This window comes from Symphalangus syndactylus, chromosome 13 (assembly GCF_028878055.3).
Source record: "Symphalangus syndactylus isolate Jambi chromosome 13, NHGRI_mSymSyn1-v2.1_pri, whole genome shotgun sequence".
In the NCBI taxonomy this organism is placed as follows: domain Eukaryota; kingdom Metazoa; phylum Chordata; class Mammalia; order Primates; family Hylobatidae; genus Symphalangus; species Symphalangus syndactylus.
This window is the reverse complement of record NC_072435.2, coordinates 91,185,071-91,208,038: the sequence shown is the minus strand read 5'-3', so window position 1 is coordinate 91,208,038 and position 22,968 is coordinate 91,185,071. Positions and strand designations below refer to the sequence as shown.

At 37.8% G+C, this 22,968-nt stretch overlaps 1 long non-coding RNA gene across 1 annotated transcript; it reads right to left on the bottom strand.

The window, feature by feature from the left end:
• Positions 1-1,278: 1,278 nt before the first annotated feature.
• Positions 1,279-21,795, bottom strand: LOC129460642 (uncharacterized). The gene is made up of 2 exons (XR_010115038.1): positions 21,617-21,795; positions 1,279-1,504 (listed from the first exon to the last, which is right to left on the bottom strand). It is a non-coding gene; the product is annotated as an uncharacterized lncRNA (long non-coding RNA).
• Between the last annotated feature and the right edge of the window lie 1,173 nt (positions 21,796-22,968).

Here is a 22,968-nt window from a genome sequence, read left to right as displayed (position 1 = left end):
ACTGAAGCCAGGAGCATTTCATAGGTGGATCATGGCCTTATATTAGGACCAGAAAACCTGCCCTGGCCCAGCCACTCTTTAGCCAATAGGGTGAGAGTCAACCACCATGACTCTTCCAGTTCTCACTGATTTGCAGAAACTGAGCCATTAAACCACTTCACCGTCTCTTGTTCTCATCTTACATAAAGGGTTGTTAGCATAAGGTAAACGATCACTGTGAATTGATCGTTGGGGTTTAATCCACCTTATGTGGTAAGTTTTATTTTTTGGCATCTCAGCATATAGTTGGTAATAAAAGACAATTATTATAGTGATAAAAGATAACAGTTAATATGTGATGATAACACATGGCAATGAGTGAAAACATCTGAATGTGTAATTGGAAGGTAGATGCTATATATTTGATATTTTAAAATTTCCTGTGATTCTGTAGTAGGATTGTTAAAGGAAAACTATTTTTTATTTTTATCTTACTTTACTTTTTTTTTTTGAGGCAGAGTTTGTCTCTGTTCCCCAGGCTGCAGTGCAGTGGTACAGTCTCAGCTCACTGCAACCTCCAACTCCTGGGTGCAAGCGATCCTCCTGCCTCAGCCTCCTGAGTATGAGTAGCTGAGACTACAGACGTACACCACCACACCCAGCTAATTTTTGTATTTTTTTTAGAGATGAGTCTCACTATCTTGTCCAGGCTGGTCTCAAACTCCTGAGTTCAAGTGATCCACCTACCTCAGCCTCCCAAAGTGCTGGGATTACAGCCGTGAGCCACTGCACCCAGCACAAAACTTTTTAAAAAAACTGTTAGGAAAAGGCTCCTTGTGGTTCCTAACTCATAGCAAATTAGAAAGGAAAGACATGCAGTACAATTTGATTCAACAACTCTTTTTGGATTGCCTACTTTAAATCTTTTACTAGACCACATATAGAAATGCTTTATCGTGTAAAAATATAAGCTACTTTCAAAGAAATTTTCTTTGATAAGATTTTAACCATTAGATAAGGCATCTTATTTATCTTCAAACTCTTAAGTGACTTGCCCGGTGATCACCACATGAACACAATAATAATTGTGTGTTTTCCAATGAGGATATAAGCTTTATGAGGGCAAAATTTTATCCTTATTTCATTGTTCTAAGGTTGTTAACAAACCTTAGAACACTGTAACAAAATGGGGATATTTAACAGGTTTTTAAATAATGATACTAATAGATGACGTTTTTAAAATGCCAAACAGGTATTATCCCTTAAATGAGTTATTGCATTAAATCCTCACAATAAACCTATAAGACACTGTGAACATTTTCATTTTATTGAGGTTTAGAGAGATTACAGAATTTCTTCGAGGTTACGTAGCTTGAAAATGGTGTGGCCAGGATTCCACCCACGTCTGTCTGACTTCAGAGTTGAGACTCTACTACTTTGATCTCCAAACTCAAAACATATTTGGTGACCAAATAAATGAATGAACTTCCATTTGCAGAAATTTGTAATTAATTCATCACTTTTCCTAGAAAAGAAAAGGATTTCTGAATTCACAAACATTTCCCTTAAAGAAAGAACAAGTACAAGTGCCTATGAGATTTATTTTACTCTATTTCAAAGATGCACCATTGTTTTATATACCAATTGTGTGTTGATTATAATTATAGATATCATGTATGTATTAATATATCAACTAAAATTATAGACACCATTGATTACTAGTAATATCCCAAATTTAGAGACATTATAGTGTGTCCCTTAGAATGGGTAATAAATGTAATGTGTGAATATATAGGTTTTCTGTAATGCAATGTGAATTTTTTTCTGTAAGTTATGAGGCAGTACCATGCAGTGGTTAAGCACACAGACTATGGAGATAATCAGTGTGCCTGGTTTCAAGTCCCAGCTGGCTATTTATTAGCTTGCAGTCTAGAAAAAATCAGTCAGTATCTCTGATTTTAGATACTTCATCTATTAAATGGGGATGACAATAATATCTTCCTCTGGATCATTCAAGATATACTTCATTAGACCTAGTGAAGCATTTTTAGTTTAATTTCTAGAGGCTTTTGCAAAATATGGATCAGATCCATTGCTTAAAATACCTCTCAGCTGTCAGAGGACATATTTCTGCTTGTATTTTGTTTTCAAGATTGTCTTCTATTTCAAAATTTTTAAACTGTTGTCAGGAAGTCCTCTTCAGTCCTATGATGCCCTAAAAACAGCCATCCTATCAGGTTATTGACCCTCACTGAGCTTATGGTAAGTTCGAACATGATGTTAATGAGACACGTTTCCATCCACTCACTTCCCACTAAAAGCTAGTTAATTTTGCATAAAGAAAACCTCCCATCCATAACTATAGCCTATAGTTCTCATTCCTTCCATCTAGGCAGGTTCTTGCTCCATATCTCTTTGCAATTGGAAGATATATATTCACTAATATTTTCTTGCTGTCTTGCTCTCTCTTCTTCCACCTCATCAGTTAGTCTTTGCACAAATAAGCCTCTTAGCTCTATTCACAGAGCAAATGAACAGAATTCATCTTTGTTAGATGAGGTCTATGGCCCAGTGGATCTATTTGGAATATGCCAGACTATTTGTTAACTAGGGTGAGTTATAATGCATTTTTGGAGATGAAAAAAATGATGTCTTTTGCTCTCCTAGAAAATGTTTTCTAAAGTTAAGTTTAGGAACTATAAGATGTGGGTTTTGTACAATTTTATTGTTTGCAATTCTGATGGCTAAGAAAGAATAAGATGTTAACAAAGGTTAACTTTGGACAGAGGATGTAAGAATGACCATTGTCGTTTTGTACTCTTCTTCATTTGAAACATTCTCCCTGGGAAAAGAATTCTAAATTCCTCCACCTGCTTGAAAAGGTCAGAAACCTCTTTCCAAAATTACTTTTTTATCCTCTTAATGCAATAGTTTCAACCCTGGCCACTCGTTAGAATCACCTGAAAACATGTTTTTAAAATCTCGTGCCTGGAAGGATATGAACAGACACTTCTCAAAAGAAGACATTTATGCAGCCAACATGGAAAAATGCTCATCATCACTGGCCATCAAAGAAATGCAAATCAAAACCACAATGAGATACCAGTTAGAATGGCGATCATTAAAAATTCAGGAAACAACAGGTGCTGGAGAGGATGTGGAGAAATAGGAACACTTTTACACTGTTGGTGGGAGTGTAAACTAGTTCAACCATTGTGGAAGACAGTGTGGTGATTCCTCAAGGATCTAGAACTAGAAATACCATTTGACCCAGCCATCCCATTACTGGGTATATATCCAAAGGATTATAAATCATGCTACTATAAAGACACATGCACATGTATGTTCATTGCAGCACTATTCACAATAGCAAAGAGTTGGAACCAACCCAAATGTCCATCAATGATAGACTGGATTAAGAAAATGTGGGACATATACACCATGGAATACTATGCAGCCATAAAAAAGGATGAGTTCTTGTCCTTTGTAGGGACATGGATGAAGCTGGAAACCATCATTCTCAGCAAACTGTCACAAGGACAAAAAACCAAACACTGCATGTTCTCACTCATAGGTGGGAATTGAACAATGAGAACACTTGGACACAGAGTGGGGAACATGACACACCAGGGCCTGTCATGGGGTGGGGGAGCGGAGAGGGATAGCATTAGGAGAAATACCTAATGTAAATGACGAGTTAATGGGTGCAGCACACCAACATTGCACATGTATACATGTACCCTAGAACTTAAAGTATAATTAAAAAAAAAATCTCATGCCTGGAACCAAACACAAAGATTCAAATTTAATGTTCTTAGGTGAGATTTGAGCATTATTATTGTTTAAAAGTGCCCCCCAATGATTCTGATTTGCAGCCAATGAAATCCAATGAACTAATGTGTTGCCTTATCTAATTATCTCTGATCTCTTAGTAAGTTCCTTGAGAAATGAACTAATGGTAATATTTCATTTTATTCCTTATGGAACACTCAACTAATATTTGTTGTTTGATTGAGACTAAGAGGAAAAATAGAAGACATGATCTGGACTTTACAATACAATGCATGCCATTGTAATCCATCAGAGACATGATAGGATTTTTTTTTGTGTTGTATCTCAGTGCCAATAATTTATTTTATTATTAGCCTTGAGCTAAATTTTAATGCCTATCTCTGTTACAGAAACTAGAAATTTTACATCCCTGACTGGAATAATAATATAACATGCTCCAGGTCCCTCATCAATCTGTTCAAGGAATAGATGATTGGCCATATGCCAAGGGAATCTGCTGCCCTCTGGAGGGTATTGTGCTGTTAGAGATGAAAACACCATTTCCCAGCGGATGTTCCAAGGCACATGGGAAATTATGAAACAAAACCAATGCAACAAAAGAAAAAGGTGTCATGGTCATTTGGAAAATTCATAGCATTTGAAAAATGCCACACACTCTATCTCTCTGTAGGGAAGTCACACTGCAAATTAGCAAAATAGAGACTGAGAAGTTCTATAATAAAGATATTTGTTTCCCAAACTAATTGGCCCACCTCCCATCCCACATACACACCTAATTTCTGTTAATATTTTGGAAACTAATATTCTACAAATAATGTTTTATATTCATAATCTACAAATTAATTAAATTAGGTATTTGGAGAAATTGAAGGAGAATAACTTAATGAAGGATTTCTTAAATAAGCTACCAAAAAGGAAATACTGATGAAATGAATACATTAAAATGCAAAAATTCCACATCCCATGCCATGACATTAACTGGTGGGATGCAATCTGATGTGGCAGTGTGATGTGCCATGCTGTTATATTCATGCTTATCTTTCTTCTTAGTGCTTATCCTAATGAAACATTTGAGATATTTATACCATTGCATAACAAATGGGCTTGTCATTTGTGCTTTACAATAGAAGATGTTGACTTCAAGTACTATCATATTAGGTTAAAGATGTGTGAAGGATAGGCTGGGTGTGGTGGCTCAAGCCTATAATCTCAGCGCTTTGGGAGGCTGAGGGGTGGATCACTGGAGCATAGGAGTTTGAGACCAGCCTGGGCTATGGCAAAACCCCATCTCTACAAAAAATACAAAAATTTGCTGGACATTGTGTCTTGTGCCTGTAGTTCCAGCAACTTGGGAGGTTGAAGTGGGAGGATACCTTGAGCCTGGTGGATAGAGGGGGACAGAGGTTGCAGTGTGCTGAGATTGTGCCATTGCACTCCAGCCTAGGTGATAGATAGAACCAGACCTTGTCTCAAAAAAAAAAAAAAAAAAAAAGATGTATGAAGGACAGCAAGAGACTAGGCAAGGCATAATGGAGTTCACTCAGAAGTTCAGTTAGTGCAGAGTGGAGGCCCCAAGTATGCAACTTGGGCCAGGAAGATGACAAGTTTGGTGGAAATAAAAAAATGTGTAGTCAGGAGGCTTGGGTTTCATTTTTTTTTTTTTAAGACGGAGTCTTGCTCTGTCGCCCAGGCTGGAATGCAGTGGTGTGATCTCGGCTCACTGCAAGCTCCCGGGTTCACAACATTCTCCTGCCTCAGCCTCCCGAGTAGCTGGGACTACAGGCGCCCGCCACCACGCCCGGCTAATTTTTTGTATTTTTAGCAGACACGGGGTTTCACCGTGTTAGCCAGGGTGGTCTCGATCTCCTGACCTCATGATCTGCCCACCTCGGCCTCCCAAAGTGCTGGGATTACAGGCATGAGCCACCGCGCCCAGCCGGGTTTCATTCTTTTGTGTCACTAACTTTGTGATCCTGGCCAACTACATTAAAACCTCCTCATCTGTAAAAGGAAATCATGCAGAGCTGTCTAACGGTTGAATGAGATACGACATATGAAAATGCTTCATACAGCCTCTGACATCATAGGCACTCAATGAGTACAAGTTCAAGGTAAATATGATTTGTGAGCACAGAGATAGCACCAAACTAGACAGTCAAGAGGTCAACACAGGAGGAAGCGAAAACCACAGGATACGTCTAAAGTGACCGACCACCCAGGCCAAGTTTGCCAGGGACGGTCACAGTTTTAGCACAAGTCCTGCATTTGGGGAAACCAGGTAGTTCGGTCCTGGGAAAACCAGGATGGTTGGCCATCCTAGCTCAGAACCTAGAATAGGAGCGCAAACAACAAGGATTGGACCCCAAGAAAAAACAAATGGGCAGAACGCAGGAATGGAGTCTGGAAACACTAGGAAGAATGGTCCTGATACTGACCAATGTTTCTCAGACACCAGATAGCAAAACAGGCTCAGCATGTGAGTAGGGATAAACCCACAGGTGGAAGTCAGTATACACACCTGACTTAACTGAGGGAACCTCAGGAGCCAGGCAGTGCTATGCAAGACAAATCTTACAAAATTACTATTTTTTTTCTTTTTTAAAGATCTGTCACTCAGGCTTGAGTGCAGTGGTGCCATCAAAGCTCACTGAGGCCTAAAACTCCTGGGCTCAAGCGATCCTCCTGCCTCAGCCTCCCAAATAACGCAATGGCAGACACATCACTGTGCTGGGCTAATTTTAGAAAATTTTTTGTAGAGATGGGGTCTCACTTTGTTTTCGAGGCTAGTCTCGAACTCCTGGCCTCAAGCAATCCTCCTGCCTTGACCTCCAAAAGTATTGGAATTACAGGTGTGAGCACTGTGCCTGGCCCAAAATTAATTTCATAAGTGGCTTTGGTGATGAGCTAAAATGAACAGTGAGGAAAGGATGGTTTCTTCAATAAATAATGCTAGGACAATAATTATCCATGATACAAAAGGAATCGAATTTTCTACCTCACACAATATAGAAAAGTTTATGATTTAGAAACCTAAATAAGGAAAAAAAAACTTTAAACATTTTAAGAGAAAATAAAGGAGAAAAGCTTAATAAAGATTTTAAGGCCAGGCACAGTGTTTCACTCCTGTAATCCTAGCACTTTGGGAGGCCGAAGCAGGCAGATCACTTGAGGTCAGGAGTTTGAGACCAACCTGGCCAACATTGTGAAACACCATCTCTACTAAAAATACAAAAATTAGCTGGGCGTGGTGATAGACGTCTGTAATCCCAGCTACTCAGGAGGCTGAGGTAGGAGAATTGCTTGAACCCCAAAGGCAGAGGTTGCAGTGAGCCAAGATTGTGCCACTGCACTCCAGCCTGGGCAACAGAGTGAGATGCTGCCTCCAAAAAAAAAAAAAAAAGGATTTTAAAATAAGCAAAAAAAGGGAAAGATTCATAAAGTTATTTATTTTTTATTTTTATTTATTTATTTTTTGAGACGAAGTCTTGCTCTGTCACCCAGGCTGGACTGCAGTGGCACGATCTCGGCTCACTGCAGCCTCTGCCTCCCGGGTTCCAGTGATCCTCCTGCCTCAGCCTCCTGGGTAGTTGGGATTACAGGCACACACCACCACGCCCGGCTAATTTTTGAATTTTTAGTAGAGACAGGTTTCTCCACGTTGGCCAGGCTGGTCTTGAACTCCTGACCTTGGGTGATCCACCCGCCTTGGCCTCCCAAATTGCTGGGATTACAGGCGTGCACCACCGCGCCCAGCCAAAGTCGACTGCTTTAAAATGAAAAGATTCCATGAACACAGTGAACAGCCAAGCCATAAACTGGGAAACAATATTTGCAATATTTCAAGCCTATAAAGTACTTATATCAGCAAGTACTTTAAGGAAAATGCCAGCAATCTACTAGGCATAGAATAGGAATAGGCAATTCACGGAAGAAACTTCAATAGTAAAAACATATTTTTTAAAAAGCTCGGCCGGGCGCAGTGGCTCACTCCTGTAATCCCAGCACTTTGGGAGGCCGAGGCGGGCGGATCACGAGGTCAGGAGATCCAGACCACAGTGAAACCCCGTCTCTACTAAAAATACAAAAAATTAGCTGGGCGTGGTAGCAGGCATCTGTAATCCCAGCTACTCAGGAGGCTGAGGCAGGAGAATGGCGTGAGCCTGGGAGGCAGAGCTTGCAGTGAGCCGAGATTGCACCACTGCATTCCAGCCTGGGAGACAGAGCGAGACTCTGTCTCAAAATAAATAAATAAATAAATAAATAAATAAATAAATAAATAAATAAATAAAAATAAAAAGCTCAGTTTTACTATTCGTCAGAGAAATGCAAATTGAAACCACAATGAGATAACATTTTACATCAAGCAGATTGTCAGACATTAAAAAGCCTGGCAATACCAAGTGCTGGGGAGAATGTGAAGCCACAGAAGTTTTCTTACACTTCTGCTGAGGGTGTAAATTGGTACAACCATCTTGGAGAGCAAATGCTTAATAGCTATAGATGTTTTGAAAGTATACACTTGTGCAATCCCTCCTTGTTGGGCAGCCTAGAGAAACTCGCAAATGTGTACACAATGGGTCATGTATAAGTGTTCACTGTAGCATGGTTTATAAGAGCAAGAGACTGAAAACACTCAGAATGTCCATCAGCTGTAAATTAAATAAATTGTTGTATAATTCATTCAATGGAATGCTAACATACAGCAGTTACAGTAAATGACTGAAGTTAGATGAGCAATATCACAAAATCTCCAAAGCATAATATTAAACTAGAAAAAGTAAGTTGCAGAAGTATTTGTATATATCAGCTATAAAATATGTGCAATATTATAAATTTTACGTGTACACAAATATGTAATAAAAATACAAAAACAGTCACAGAGATAATAAACCAAATATTGATTACTTCAAAAGAGAACAAGATGGACATGAAATCAGAAATAGTTAATAAGGCATCAAATGTGTCTATTACATTTTATGTTTAAAATATCTGATATAAGTAAAGCAAAACGTTAAGATTTGACAAAGTTGGGTGGTAGATACGTAACTGTTATTTCATTCTCTAGACTTTTCTGTAGGCATTAAGCATTTTATTTTGAAAAAATAAAAACGTTATTAACATTTAAATTCAGATTATTTCAGAATTACTCTGAAATATTTTTTAAAAGCAAAACTATGCTTTCCGGAGTTGGCAACTTAACACAGCCAAGTTTAACAGTCTGTTCAAAGAAAGTTAAAGTATGCCTTGTCCTGACACATATTTCACTGCCACTTAACCAACACTAGATGTCACTTCATGCATTTAATTTGAGAGTTTCTGGTTGAAATTAGATAAACTTGGGTATGTTTTATCATTTTCTTTCTCCGGTAGATACAGAGAATTATGAAAAATGAAAATGTTCTCTGCTATACATCCATCCAGGAAGACAAAGGACACGTGTATTTGGGTTTATCCTTGTATCCTTGGCACCTACTACATATAATAGGCTTGCAAAAGTATTGTTAACCAAATAAACAAAGGATACAAGAGACTTTCACAGAAGAAATGTTTAATATCCCCAATATGTATGTAATTACATTTGGAACAGTTTTTCCTTCAAACGGCAGCGAACTGTTGAAAGCAGACCTTACAGGGATTTGCAAGGGAAAGGTTACGACTCTCATTTCAAAGCCCAGCTTGTGGTCAGTGGAGAGAAGACACCATTTCAGATCTTTCAACCCAGAATTGTATCTCAGTTCATTGGAGCATTGGATCTCCAATAAGGACTGACAAATAAGAACTCCTTAAATCAATAATTGAACCTTTTTAGAAGGAGAGGGACCTTTGATCATCATGAAAATCGTGAACTCTCTGGAAATTTTCATCTAAACATATAAAATTCAGCCGGGCGCTGTGCCTCACACCTGTAATCCCAGCACTTTGGGGGCCACAGTTGGTGGATCACTTGAGGACAGGAATTTGAGACCAGACAGGCCAACACAGTGAAACCTTGTCGCTACCAAAAAAATACAAAAATTAGCTGGGCTTGGTGACATGTGCTTGTAGTCCCATCTACTCGGGAGGCTAAAGTAGGAGAATCGCTTGAACCTGGGAGGTGGAGGTTGCAGTGAGCCGAGATCACACCACTGTACCCCAGCCTGGGTGACAGAGTGAGACCCTGCCTCAAAAAAATTTTTTTTAAGAAAACATATGAAAACATATACAATTGTTACATGCAATTTTTGCAGACTTGCAGACCTCCTAAAAGCTCATGCATGAACTCCAGATCAGGACCCCTTGACCAGAATGGATAAAAGCACTTGCCCAGGTTCCTTTCCCAAGCCTTCTTAAACTCTGCCAATAACTAGAATTTCAGCTGAGGCTGGGACATATGATGTGAACTAAACAACGTGACCACGCAAATGAATGGAATGGAAACTAACCCTATAAATTCAGGTAATTAACCAAACGTGGGCAATGTCTACTTTGGAAATATTTGGCTTATGGATAACAATCAAAGTGTTTATATATACAATTTTTCTAAGAATAATTAAGAAAAGAAAAAAGTAATAGATTTGTTTGCTAAAATATTTATTTGGAAGCTTGTTTTTCCTTGGGGAGCAAACCAAATCCTAGGAGTTGCTCCACATAATATTTTCTAGTGCCTGAATAATTGTCCAACTGTTTTCATTTTACACCTTCTAACCGGAAAGAACTAGTTTATAATTTTGTTACTGATTTTCTTGTATCATAAATATTACAGAATAGCCCAAACTAGGTGAAATTAGTTCACTGTAAGAATACAAGTTAATGAAATTTCACTACATTGTGTAAAGATACTCTAAATCAAATAAGCTTGAACTCCAGAATCTTTCCCTCTAAATCAAATAAGCTTGAAACTCCTTTATCTTCTTTGTTCCAGAGTCTTTCCTTATTAAAAAGACTTCAGGCTGGACATGATGGCTCACACCTGTAATCCCAGCACTTTTGGAGGCCAAGGCGGGAGGATCTGTTGAGCCCAGGAGTTTGAGACCAGCCTGGGCAACATAGTGAGACCCTGCCTCTACAAAAAAGTCTTAGAAAATTAGCCAGGCATGGTGGCACTGCCTATGGTCCCATCTACTTCGGAGGCTGAGGTGGGAGGATTGCTTGAGCCTGGGAGGTTGAGGCTGCAGAGAGCCATGATTGCACCACTGTACTCCAGCCTGGGCAACAGAGTCAGACTGTCTCAAAAGAAAAAAAAGACCTCTTTCCAGGGACACTCAGTTCTGTTAGCCACATATCAAGTTTTCAAAAACGGATGTTGAATGACAAAGAGGGTGCTTCTTTTTTTTTTTTTTAATGAAACCGAGTTTCATTCTGTTGCCCAGAATAGAGGGTAGTGGTGTGATCGTGGCTCACTGCAGCCTTGACCTCCTGGGCTCAAGTGATCCTGTTACTTCAGGCTTTGAAGTAGGAAGGACTATAGGAATACGTCACCATGCTCAGCTAATTTTTTTTTTTTTTTTTTTTGAGACAGAGTCTCACTCTGTTGCCCAAGCTGGAGTACAGTGGCATGATCTCAGCTCACTGCAACTTCTTCATCCTGGGTTCAAGCAATTCTCCTGCCTCAGCCTCCCGAATAGCTGGGACTACAGATGCCGCCACCACACCCAGCTAATTTTTGTATTTTTAGTAGAGACGAGGTTTCACCATGTTGGCCAGGCTAGTCTTGAACTGCTGACCTCAGGTGATCCACCCGCCTTGGCCTCCAAAAGTGCTGGATTACAGGCATGAGCCACTGCGCCCAGCTGCTCAGCCAATTTTTAAAATTTTTTGTGTTGATGGTGTCTTGCTATGTTGCCAAGACTGTTCTCAAACTCCTGGGTTTAAGCAATCCTTCTGCCTCAGTCCCCCAAAGTGCTGGGATTACAGGTGTGAGCTACCACACCTGGCCAGAATTCTCCTTTATCATGATCACCCTGTTACTGAAAGTATATTATAGGCTATAGTTACAATACATAAATTGGGCCAATTTTTAAGAAGTATCATTTTACTCACTGGAGATTATGTTAACGCCATGAGAATGGTAAAACCAGGGTTGTTTTTCTTCTGTTATGCAACTTTGCTATATCTACTAGGCCAAGATAAAGTAAAACAGTAGTATATTAGAGTCCTGATTTGGTGCAGTGATCATTTATAGGCTTAGCTGGTCATAGCACCCATTGTGAAGTTACATGCGGAAAATGGATCCTGCTTTAAGAGAACAGAATCTAACTTGGATTCTAATTCTTCAACCACCAAAAACTTCCGCACCTCTTTCTAGGAGATACAGAAAAACATATGCCCTTTATCGGAGTCATAAGAGCTCTACATTCAGAGTTCTGTTTCCTTAAGGCAAAGAGCCTGAATGCTGACCCTTCTTTGTTTGTAACTGACAAAAACCGTAGGATGTTTTCTTAAAGAAAATTATCATTATATATATATTTTTTCTCCAGAGTTAAAATGTTGATACTGATAATTTTCTTTAAGAAAATATCCTAGGGATATTGTCATTCACAAACAAAGGAGGGTCAGTACTCAGGCATTTTAACTCTGGAGAAAAGTTTATCTTTTTCACAACTAAATAGTTTACCATTTATCCAATAAAATCTGTAAATTTTCAGTTATTGATTTAACTATTTTTCTCTGACTTTAGAACTTGATATCATTTGACTGTTATCACAAGTACTTGATTTAAAGACCATCTTTTTCTCTAGACAATATCATCCTACATGAGTCGTGGTAGGCTTAGTCAGTAGACTTGCATTTCTTTTTTTTTTTTGAGACAGAGTCTCACTCTGTCACCAGGCTGGAGTGCAGTGGTGCGATCTCGCCTCACTGCCACCTCCGCCTCCTAGGTTCAAGCGATTCTCCTGCCGCAGCCTCCCAAGTAGCTGGGACTACAGGCGCGCGCCACCACGCCCAGCTAATTTTTGTATTTTTAGTAGAGATGGTGTTTCACCATATTGGCCAGGATGGTCTCGATCTCTTGAACTCGTGATTTGCCCACCTCGGCCTCCCAAAGTGCTGGGACTACAGACATGAGCCACTGCTCGTGACCTTGTATTTCTATTTCTATAGCCATGATTCTATAATCTTATTTGATCATTCCATCAATTTATGGTTCTGTAGTAAAATATTTTGTTTGTATATGTTCATATCATGTACTAAATGTAAGTGTTCATTTTACCATAATTTCTTGACACTTTAAAAATTGTTAGCATTTTCTAAAGTTTAGAATTATTCAGCTTGGGGGGAAGTTCAGTGAGGACTGCTGGTGGTGGATAGCATGAGACCAGGGTAATACTAAAAACAGCTCTGTGTCTAAGCTGCTCCTTGGATCAATAGACTTTCTTTCTGGGCCAAATTGTATCTCCTTTTCATTGACAGGTGAACATCTAAAAATCTTGTAGCCTTTTCTCCTTCTTAGAAAACATGATAGAAATAAATAGGTGAATCCAAAGCAGTATAATTTTAGCAAGCAGAAAAGATATTACACTCCTTCTAGAGTGTAGTGACATGATCATAGTTCACTGTAGCCTCAGGGCTGGAGTGATTCTCCCACCTCAGCCTCCTGAGTAGATGGAACTATGGGTTTGTGCCACCATGCCTGACTAATTTTTATCTTTAGTAGAGACGAGGTCTCAGTATGTCACCCAGGCTGGTCTCCAATTCCTGAACTTAAGCGATCCTCCCTCTTCTGTCTCCCAAAGTGCTGGGATTACAGGTGTGAGCCATCACGCCTAGCCCCTTATTCATTTTAAACCTTCATGTATGCCTTTGGAGAATGTCTTTCTTGCCCCTTTTTAGCATATCCAAACCTTATCATAGTCGCCATCCAGCTTTTTTTTCTTTTTCTGGGTCTCACAGTCTCTAGCATGTTTTATTGCCTTATAGTAGTCTCTCATTGCTTTATGTGCAAATTATTACATGCCAAATCAGATTGTATGCCTCTTGACAACAATCTTGTGCTTTATTTACCAAGCTTGGTAAACGCTGAATATATAATCTACTTTCCTTGCATTTAATTATCACTAAAGAGTTGATTCCCAATTTACTTTTTCCCCTACCATTTATGCATTTTGTTGGGAAATGTTTACTTATGTGCTGGGAAACATAAATAAAGCCCAGGATTGTTCTCAAGAGGCTTACAATCTGATACAAATTCACAAACTTTCTTAAAACATTATGAGATTTTTTTTTTGCTTTTTTCTTTTTCTTTTTTTTTTTTTTTAGCTCATCAGCTTTCTTTAGTGTTAGTGTATTTTATGTGTGGTGCAAGACAATTCTTCTTCTTCCAGTGTGGCCCAGGAAAGCCAAAAGATTGGACACCCCTGGTTTAGATTATTAATAAGCAGTTCTTATTTCTAAAGAAGTTTTGGGTCATATTCTTCTCTCCTTTTTTTGGCCTGATCTACTGTAGGTGAACATTTGTAGATTAGCTGGTTCCCCTTCATTCCTTCTCTTCTGAAATGTGTGGTAAAGTAAAAATGCCTAAGGCAATAATTTGTGGATAAAAGCAGCTGCACATGAAAAATAATTGATGTGGTTTAGAAATTACTCCGAGGTGGAAAATAAAATGCCTTTTCAACCTACACTCTAAAAAGAGTACTAAAGCTAATTCTTTATAAATCATGGAATGGAAGCAAAGAAAGACACATTTTTGGGTGGTCAATCAATTTTAAATAAGGAGAGTTTTTAAATTTTGTATAAAAAATTAGAAAATGTTCAGTTCCCTAAAAGGACATAGCTGAAGATGAAGAAAGTCTTAACTACACCCTTAGCAATGTGAGTTTAATGTTTTCTATAATTATAAATATGAAAGATGATCACTTTGGTTTCTTTATAAGTTAATCATTTTAAACATCACACACCAGGGCCTGTTGGGGGATTGGGGGCAAGGGGAGGGAGAGCATTAGGACAAATAACCTAATGCATGTGGGGCTTAAAACCTAGATGACAGGTTGATAGGTGCAGCAAACCACCATGGCACATACGAACCTATGTAACAAACCTGCACGTTCCGCACACGTATCGCAGAACTTAAAGTAAAATTTAAAAATAATAATAATAAGTTAACCTTTTTTAAAAAAATGCCTTTGTAGTTTTGGCTTTTTTCTATTATGTCTCTGCAACTTTCCTGGGAGTGACCCAAACGCAAACGTTCTCTGCTTATGGTACTTCCCAAGGTGCTGTTGTCACTGTAGTGCTGCCCCAATGCCACCTACACCTGGCCTGCATGTGTGTTTACAGTGCTAAACATTGGGATGGGACTAGAAGATTCAACAAGATACATCAACGTGGCGCAGATACTATTTGACTGATTTTTTTTCTTCTTATATAGATCTATATAGAGCCATCCTTTCTAAACTTATAAAAGTGCTTTTGTTTTAGTCACTTCTTTCTTCATCTGAAATGCTTTGCTCTAGAACAGAGGTCCCCAACTCCTGGTCTATGGCCTGTTAGGAACCAGTCTGCACAGCAGAAGGTGAGTGGCTGGCCAGCATTACCACAAGAGCTCTGCCTCCTGTCAGATTAGTGGCAGCAATAGATTCTCACAGGAATTCGAACCCTATTGTGAACTGCACATGCAAGGGAGCTAGGCTGCAGGCTCTCTATGAGAATCTAATGCCTGATGATCTGTGGTGGAACAGTTTTATCCCAAAACCATCCCCCCACCGACCCCATCCATGGAAAAATTGTCTTCTGTGAAACCAGTCCCTGGTGCTAAAAAGACTGGGGACTGCTGCTCTAGAAGATGCACTTGTTAAGAGAATTCTAATTCCCTGGTTTTCTTTATTTAAAGAATGAGTAATATTTTTTAAAGTCCAATACTTTTCTTTAAAAGGAAATTAAGCAGGAAATAGGAAAGAGTTTAGTTATTATCCTTTAAATTGTTGTATCTCATAGCTAATTCACACCAGAAGCCTACAAATTAAGCAGCATTAAAATGTGATGATTCACTAGCATTTTTCACTGCTTGATTTGAGGTTGTTGTTAATTTCAATACTTCATAGTGGTAGCTAAGCATAAAAATTAAAAATATATACATGTATTTTAAAAATCTTTAAGCTCTACGATTTATGACGTTTAGCAGTGTCTGTATATAAAGATAAAAAATAGTCTAAGTATGTATCATATTTGTTATAGCCTAATAGTTTACTTTGTTAGTGAGATAATTTACTAGTAAATTATATAAACATTATAATTGAAGCCTATGCATGGATTTTGAGAAAAGAAATAAGCTGAGATAATGAAAGGCAGTGACCTTAACTAAACATCTAAAGATTAAAATAGAATTAAAGCAATAAGTACAATATATTACAATTAGCAATAACTACAATATATTACAATTACAATATACTATAATATATCACAATTAAAGCAATAACTACAATATATTAAAATTAGGCTGACATAAAGCCTTTAATTTCAACCATGTTAAATATTATATGTTAAATAATATTCAACCATGTAAAATAAATATGTTAAATAAATATTAAATATATTTTGGACATTTAGAATAAGGAAATGTAAATGTTTCTCTATGAACATTTTACTAATAAACTTGTAAAAATCAACTGGCAAAATATATTTTCTTAACTATATGGAAAAAGTATAAAAGAAACAACTCATATATATAAGTACATACTATGTGCAAGACACTATTCCTAGAACTTTATGTGCAATGATGACTCATTTAGTCCTTGATATGGTTTGACTCTGTGTCCCCACCCAAATCTCATCTCGAATTGTGATCCCCACGTGTGTAGGGAGGGACCTGGTGTGAGAGGTGATTGGATCATGGGGGTGGATTCTCCCATGCTGTTCTCATGATAGTGAGTGAGTTCTCAAGAGATCTGATGGTTTAAAAGTGTGTGATGGTTCTCCCCGCTCTCTCTCTCTCTCCTGCTGCCCTGAGAAGAATGTCCGTGTTCCCCTTTGCCTTCCACCATGATTGTGAGATTTCTGAGGCCTCCCATTCATGCTTCCTGTTACGTCTGTGGAACTCTGAGTCAATTAAACCTCTTTTCTTCATAAATTACCCAGTCTTAGGTAGTTCTTTATAGCAGTGTGAGAACAGACTAATATAGTCCTCATAAGAAATCTCTGAGAGAAATACTCGTAGTATCCCAATTTACAGATAAGGAAACTGAGGCATAAAGAAGACAGATAATTTGCCCAAAGTCACTCGGCTAGTGAGTGGCATTCTAACCTAGAGTTAGAACATGAGGGTCTAGGCTCCTAATCATTTCACCATTCTGCTTTTGCAGCATGATCAGTAATCTTTTAATTCACTTTGGTTACAGCAATTAAAAATGTCTGGTTAAAATAACAAGTTATGGTGAGTTAGTATTATTACATTATTACTATCACAACATGGAATTACCCAAATAAGTTGTACAGAATTTTTAAAAATATGAGCACATTGCTGGACATCACATCCTTAGGCTTCAGGAACTGAAGACACATTGCAATTTACTCTAGGCTAATTAGCAAAAAAGAAAAAAGCTCCACTGCATCTGGTAGGAAAAAGATAAATAATAATTAATTTTTATTAAATGTGTATGATGTGTCAAGCATTATTCTGAGTGCTTTAATTAATGTATTTAATCCCACCACAACCTTCTAAGATATGTGTTATTATTACTCCCATTTTATGAATGAGGCTAAGTGGGAGTAACATGTTCACCCTGCCTTCTCCCTCCTCTATTCTTCATTGCTGGAGATTTTGGAATCTTGGTTGTTTTCTTGTTTTTTTATTGATGGGTGATTTTAAAACTTTTAGGTGGCTTTTGCTGGTAAGGAAAGTCGCAACCTTTGCTTTAAGACTGAGTTGAGGCTGAGCGCAGTGGCTCACGCCTGTAATCCCAGCCCTTTGGGAGGCCGAGGTGGGCGGATCACAAGGTCCAGAGTTTGAGACCAGCCTGGTCAATGCATTGAAACCCCATCTCTACTACAAAAATTAGCCGGGCGTGGTGGCGTGTGCCTGTAGTCTCAGCTACTCAGAGGCTGAGGCAGAAGAATTGCTTGAACCCGGGAGGCAGAGGTTGCAGTGAGCCGAGATCGTGCCACTGCACTCCAGCCTGGGTGACAGAGTGAGACTCCGTCTCAAAAAAAACAAACAAACAAACAAAAAAAACTGAGTTGAAGGATAATTGCTGCTTCATGACAGAATTTTAAGAAAATGGCTTTGAAGGCATTTTGCTTTCTGCCTGCAGTGTTACTACTGCATGATCTGGTTTAGTATAATAATAATAATGACCAGGAGCTCTGGCATCTCATTTTTCAAATCCTGGCTCTGCCTCTGTCTTAGAAGCAGAGGTTCCTGTTCCTGCTGCTATAACAAAATACCTTAGAGTAGGTAATTTATAAACAACAGAAATTTATTCCTCATGGTTCTGGAGGCTGAAAAGTCCACCATCAAGGCAGCAGCAGATGAGACGTCTGGTGAGGGTCCCCTCCCTGCTTCAAAAATCACACCTTCTCAAGGAATCCTCCCATGGCAGAAGGGTGTGAACAGGGCAAACAGGCTTTCTCCAGCACTAAGGGCACTAATCCCATTCATGAGGTGACTCAATCACCTTCCACCTCCTAATACCATCACCTTGGGGGTTAGGTTTCAACACATGAATTTTGGAGGAACACAAACATTCAGACTATAGCAGCCTCTTCTTAGGTGATCTTGTGCAATTTCTTGAATGGATTATACAGAAACATCCCTGCTTTGTTAGTGTTCCTGGGGTAAGGGTAGGAGAGGGTCATTGGTGGGATAGGAGGAGAGCTGATTGAGAAAGGGAATGAAAGAGGCAGGAGGCTATAAAATATCTAAAATTGTTTCCTCCCAACCTCATTCGACACTTTCCCTTACTTGATGTTTTCTGTTTGCTTAATGATGAAATCTGTTCGATTCCTGTCAGATTTTTCTTAGTCATATGAGAACTTTCTAGAACTAATGGGGTTGCATGAGAACTGACTCCCAGGCCCACCCATGCTGTTACAATGAGATCACTTTTTGTAGCACTGGTTCTCGTTCTGCTTGCCATCTTTCCTGATGTGTCACCAATGTTGTCTGTGAACCACACCCACAAAAACAACTCAGAAACAGATTTTCTTGAACCACATGTGACGCTGGCAAAGTGTGGTATTTTTAAGTAGGCCACATAGCTATCTAACTGATCACTCTTCCTCCATTGTGGACAAATATGTATTGAGAACTTACCCTGTGCCTGGCACCAGTGATAGAAAGACAAATGACCCTGGCTACTTCATATTAGCAGCAAGCCTAAGTATGCCTGATACACTGCCAGGGTAGATGGTTTTTACTTTTTTTAAGTTAAGTTGCTTTCCAACTCTTGACTGTGCATAACTTTTTCTATAACCTGTAGTCTCTATTTTTGCCTTCTGTTTAGCTCTTTCACTAGCATCATTACTTGCAAATATGCCAGAGCATATAAACTTTATTCTACCAGGATCACGATTGATTTATATTCCTCTTTTGGCTCCATGCAGTGCTTTTTTCTGCTAGTGCAAGCTATTTACATGCACTTACTCTGCACTTTGCACACATTATTCCCCTCGTGGTATTACCCCCTGTGAGGTCTAGACCTGTGCTATTCAATACTGAATGAATAAGATATTCCACAAATACATATACTATATATAGGTGTCTGTCTATCTATCTATCTATCTATCTATCTATCTATCTATCTATCTATCTATCTATCTATCTAAAGTCTCTCCATATTACCTATAATGTATATTATATATATGTAACTTAAAACTCCAGATATGCAGCTAAAAAATGAACTGGCTATAGTCTTTGCCCTTTTTAATATTTAACTAAAGATTTGCCTTTCTAAGGAAAGCTTCTGGTTTCAATTGGATAAAATTAATTTTTGACCTTTCTTGTACATGGGATGAGAGTTTAAAAAGTTATAATATAATTGGTAATCTTGTGTCACTGTAAGTTTGGCATATATCATTTCTTAGTGAGAAAGCAGAAGCTATGCTATGAAATCCTCTCCCTCTCTGCTTTGAAGAAATTTTTATGACAGAAACTAAACTATAATGCAGCTTAAACTTGGAACTAAGCCAAACAACTAGGATTCATGGGCATATCAGCATCATTATGATGGTGATGAGCATGATGATCATTACTACCTTACCATTATCATCTCATCACAAGTATTATTATTACTACTAATGAGAGTTGTAATTATGTTACTTTTATGTTGATTCTTTCTCCAAAATGAATTCCTCCCCTCTCTTCCCATTTTTTTTTACCTCGTCCTAACTGTGTTTATAGAAACAGAAGTGACAATTTACTTAATTACATAATACTAAACAAAAGAATATTGTATCAACACTGATTTGGCATGGAATGAGGTTGCCTATTAAAGCTGTATTATCATAACATATCTCTCAGACATGATATTTTTTCTGCTTGCAGCCAAAAGTAGAAATTTTTTTGAAACACATTTAGAGTTGTTTGTGGAGTTAGGCATTAGTAGATCATCACTAATTGCTTGAGAGACCCCACAGTCCTAATTAGACAGAAAAGTGAAATGCAGAGGCAGGGCTACCACAGTCAGCCTTGAAGATTGCGTGCTGCAGAATCCCAGGGCATGCTACTCACACAGTGATGTGAATGGCATTCCCAACATTGTGCAGCAGAGCAACCTGCACATTTGGAAGTACTGAGAATATTGTAGGAAAAAATGAAGAACATTTCATGAAAGCATTTGGTAGATCCATGGTCATCTCATTGTCTTTGAAGGTAAATTTTATTTTTAAATTTAATTCTTTCTAGAAGCCATGAATATTAAGAAGTATAATAATTTGAATGAAAAGAGAAAAAAGTTCTTGGTAGGAGATTCTACAATCAATATTCAATTTCACCAAAGTACACCATTAGAAATGAGAAAAGCAAATGTAAAACTTGGACTTAGAGTGTGTAAAGGGCAAATCAACTAGTAGAGAAGGTAAACATAGGAGAAAAGATTTAAGAAAAGAAATGACTCTAGCAATACTGCAGATTACATAGCTTGAATTCTCTCGGTACAAAACATCTAGTGCCAGCTAAAAAACAAATATTTTAAAGCATATTGTTTGCCTCACAAAGATAATAAAGGAAATCACCAGCCTCCAATATTGTGACTATTCAAAATGTACTACATATTCTAGCCAGTGTAATTAGAAAAGAAAAACAAATAAAAATTGTAAAGATTGGAAAGAAGAAATAAATGGTCCCTAAATGTACACGATATGGTTGTTTATATGGAAACATGGAGTTAGGCATAAGAGACTACAAATTATTAGAATTAGGAATTTAGTAAGGTTGCTGGATATAAGATCAATATACAAAAATCAATGACATCCCCATACAGCAAAGATTAAGAAATATTACTTTTAAAAATATATCACATATAAAAATAATCAAAAATATGTATAGGAATAAATCTAATAAATGATTGGCAAGATTTTTATGAAGAAAATTAGGCAACTTTGTTGAAATGTCTTTAAGAGGACCTAAATACGTGGAGAATATACCATGTTCATAAAAATGTAAACTAAATTCCCTAAAGATGTAAATACTCCTTAAATTAACAATAAATGTAATACAATTCCAATTCAACCTAACCCAACAGATCTGAGTAGTGGAATAGAATTGAGTTGCTGGTATTTGAGGTGAATCTGGAATTCTTCTGAGAGCCTAGTATAATTAACGTTGCCTCTGATAGAAAAAATATTCCTTGTAAATTTTGTTATCAAAAAGATGAATACTCACATATATGTTGCAAATAGGAAATCTATCTTATTTACCAAGAACTTGAATATTTACCTCAACATAAGAAACTAAGGATATGATGAATTCTTGGCAAAGGAATTGCTGTGTCAGTTGCAAGATGGCATTTTTCATCCATGACTCAGAAAAGAAGTCTGGAATACCTGCCCAGTGCCTAATATGGATATAGACTCTAGGCTTCCAGACCCACAGAGGAGAATGTTTTAGCAAGTGCATACTGCCACACATGAGAGCATCCAAAGCATCCAAAGTTATCTGAACTACTATACCTCACCCAGAGGCTACCTGTTAAACTGTAACAGGCATGCCACCTGTTCCTTCAGAGGCCAATAAGTGATCTTTGAACAGGGTTGGAGTTAAAAAGTAAACCTATCCTTCACGTTTCTGCATTGTTAAAACTAAAGTACTTATAACAACGGACTTGATATGACCCTGCAGTCAATGTTTGCTTCTAAGATTGGCTCATTGTTTACATTTTAAAGGAAGAACACATTTGTTATGAAAAAGTTTTTCCGAATAGTCTGATTGCTTTGGAAGCAGCTCTTAAAACTGTAACACTATGTAATTGGCCAAACTTTCTGTACTACAGTTACCCTTCCAACTCTATAACCATGAGTTTTTGGTATTTTTCAGTGAAAAGAGAGCCCGTTCAAAACATAAGATTATATAGATGTCTTTTAAAAGAGTTATACTATCACTTTTGTGTTAAAAAACAAGAATTCCAAAGAACGCTGATAAAGATTAAAATCTTCATCAACAAGCATTTATTTTCTCAATAGGCGTGAAAGCATTATATAAAATATGGAAAAAATCTCAGACTAGTGATGTGTTTGGTGTGTCCCTTCAACAATTTCTTCTGTGTTTCTGGCTCACCCTCTTACCCTGCTTTTCCTCTCTTACATCCTCTTCATTGTGGAAAGAGGTAATAGATACAAACCAAAAACTTCATGGAAAGCATGCATGGCAGTCTGTTTCCTACAATATACACTAAAAGTGTAATTAGTTTCCTATTTACTTTTCTGTTGTTTACTAGTTGCTAGCAGTGACTATCATTTGAAAAGGGTGAAAATAGTAAAGCTATAGATGATCTGAACAGATCAGTCAATTTGACCTAGTAGACATCTATCAAATACTTCAATAACAGCTGAATTACACATTCTTTTCAAATTCACATGAAATATACACCACGATAGGCCATGTGCTGGGCCATTAAACATACTTTAGCAAATTTAAAAGAATAGAAATTATACAAAATATGATCTCAGAAAAGTTAGCTGGAGAATCCCCAAATATCTGCAAATTAAACAACATGTTTCTAAATAACTCACGAGCCAAAGAAGAAATCTCAGGAGGAAATTTTAAATATTTTGAATTAAATGTAAATAAAA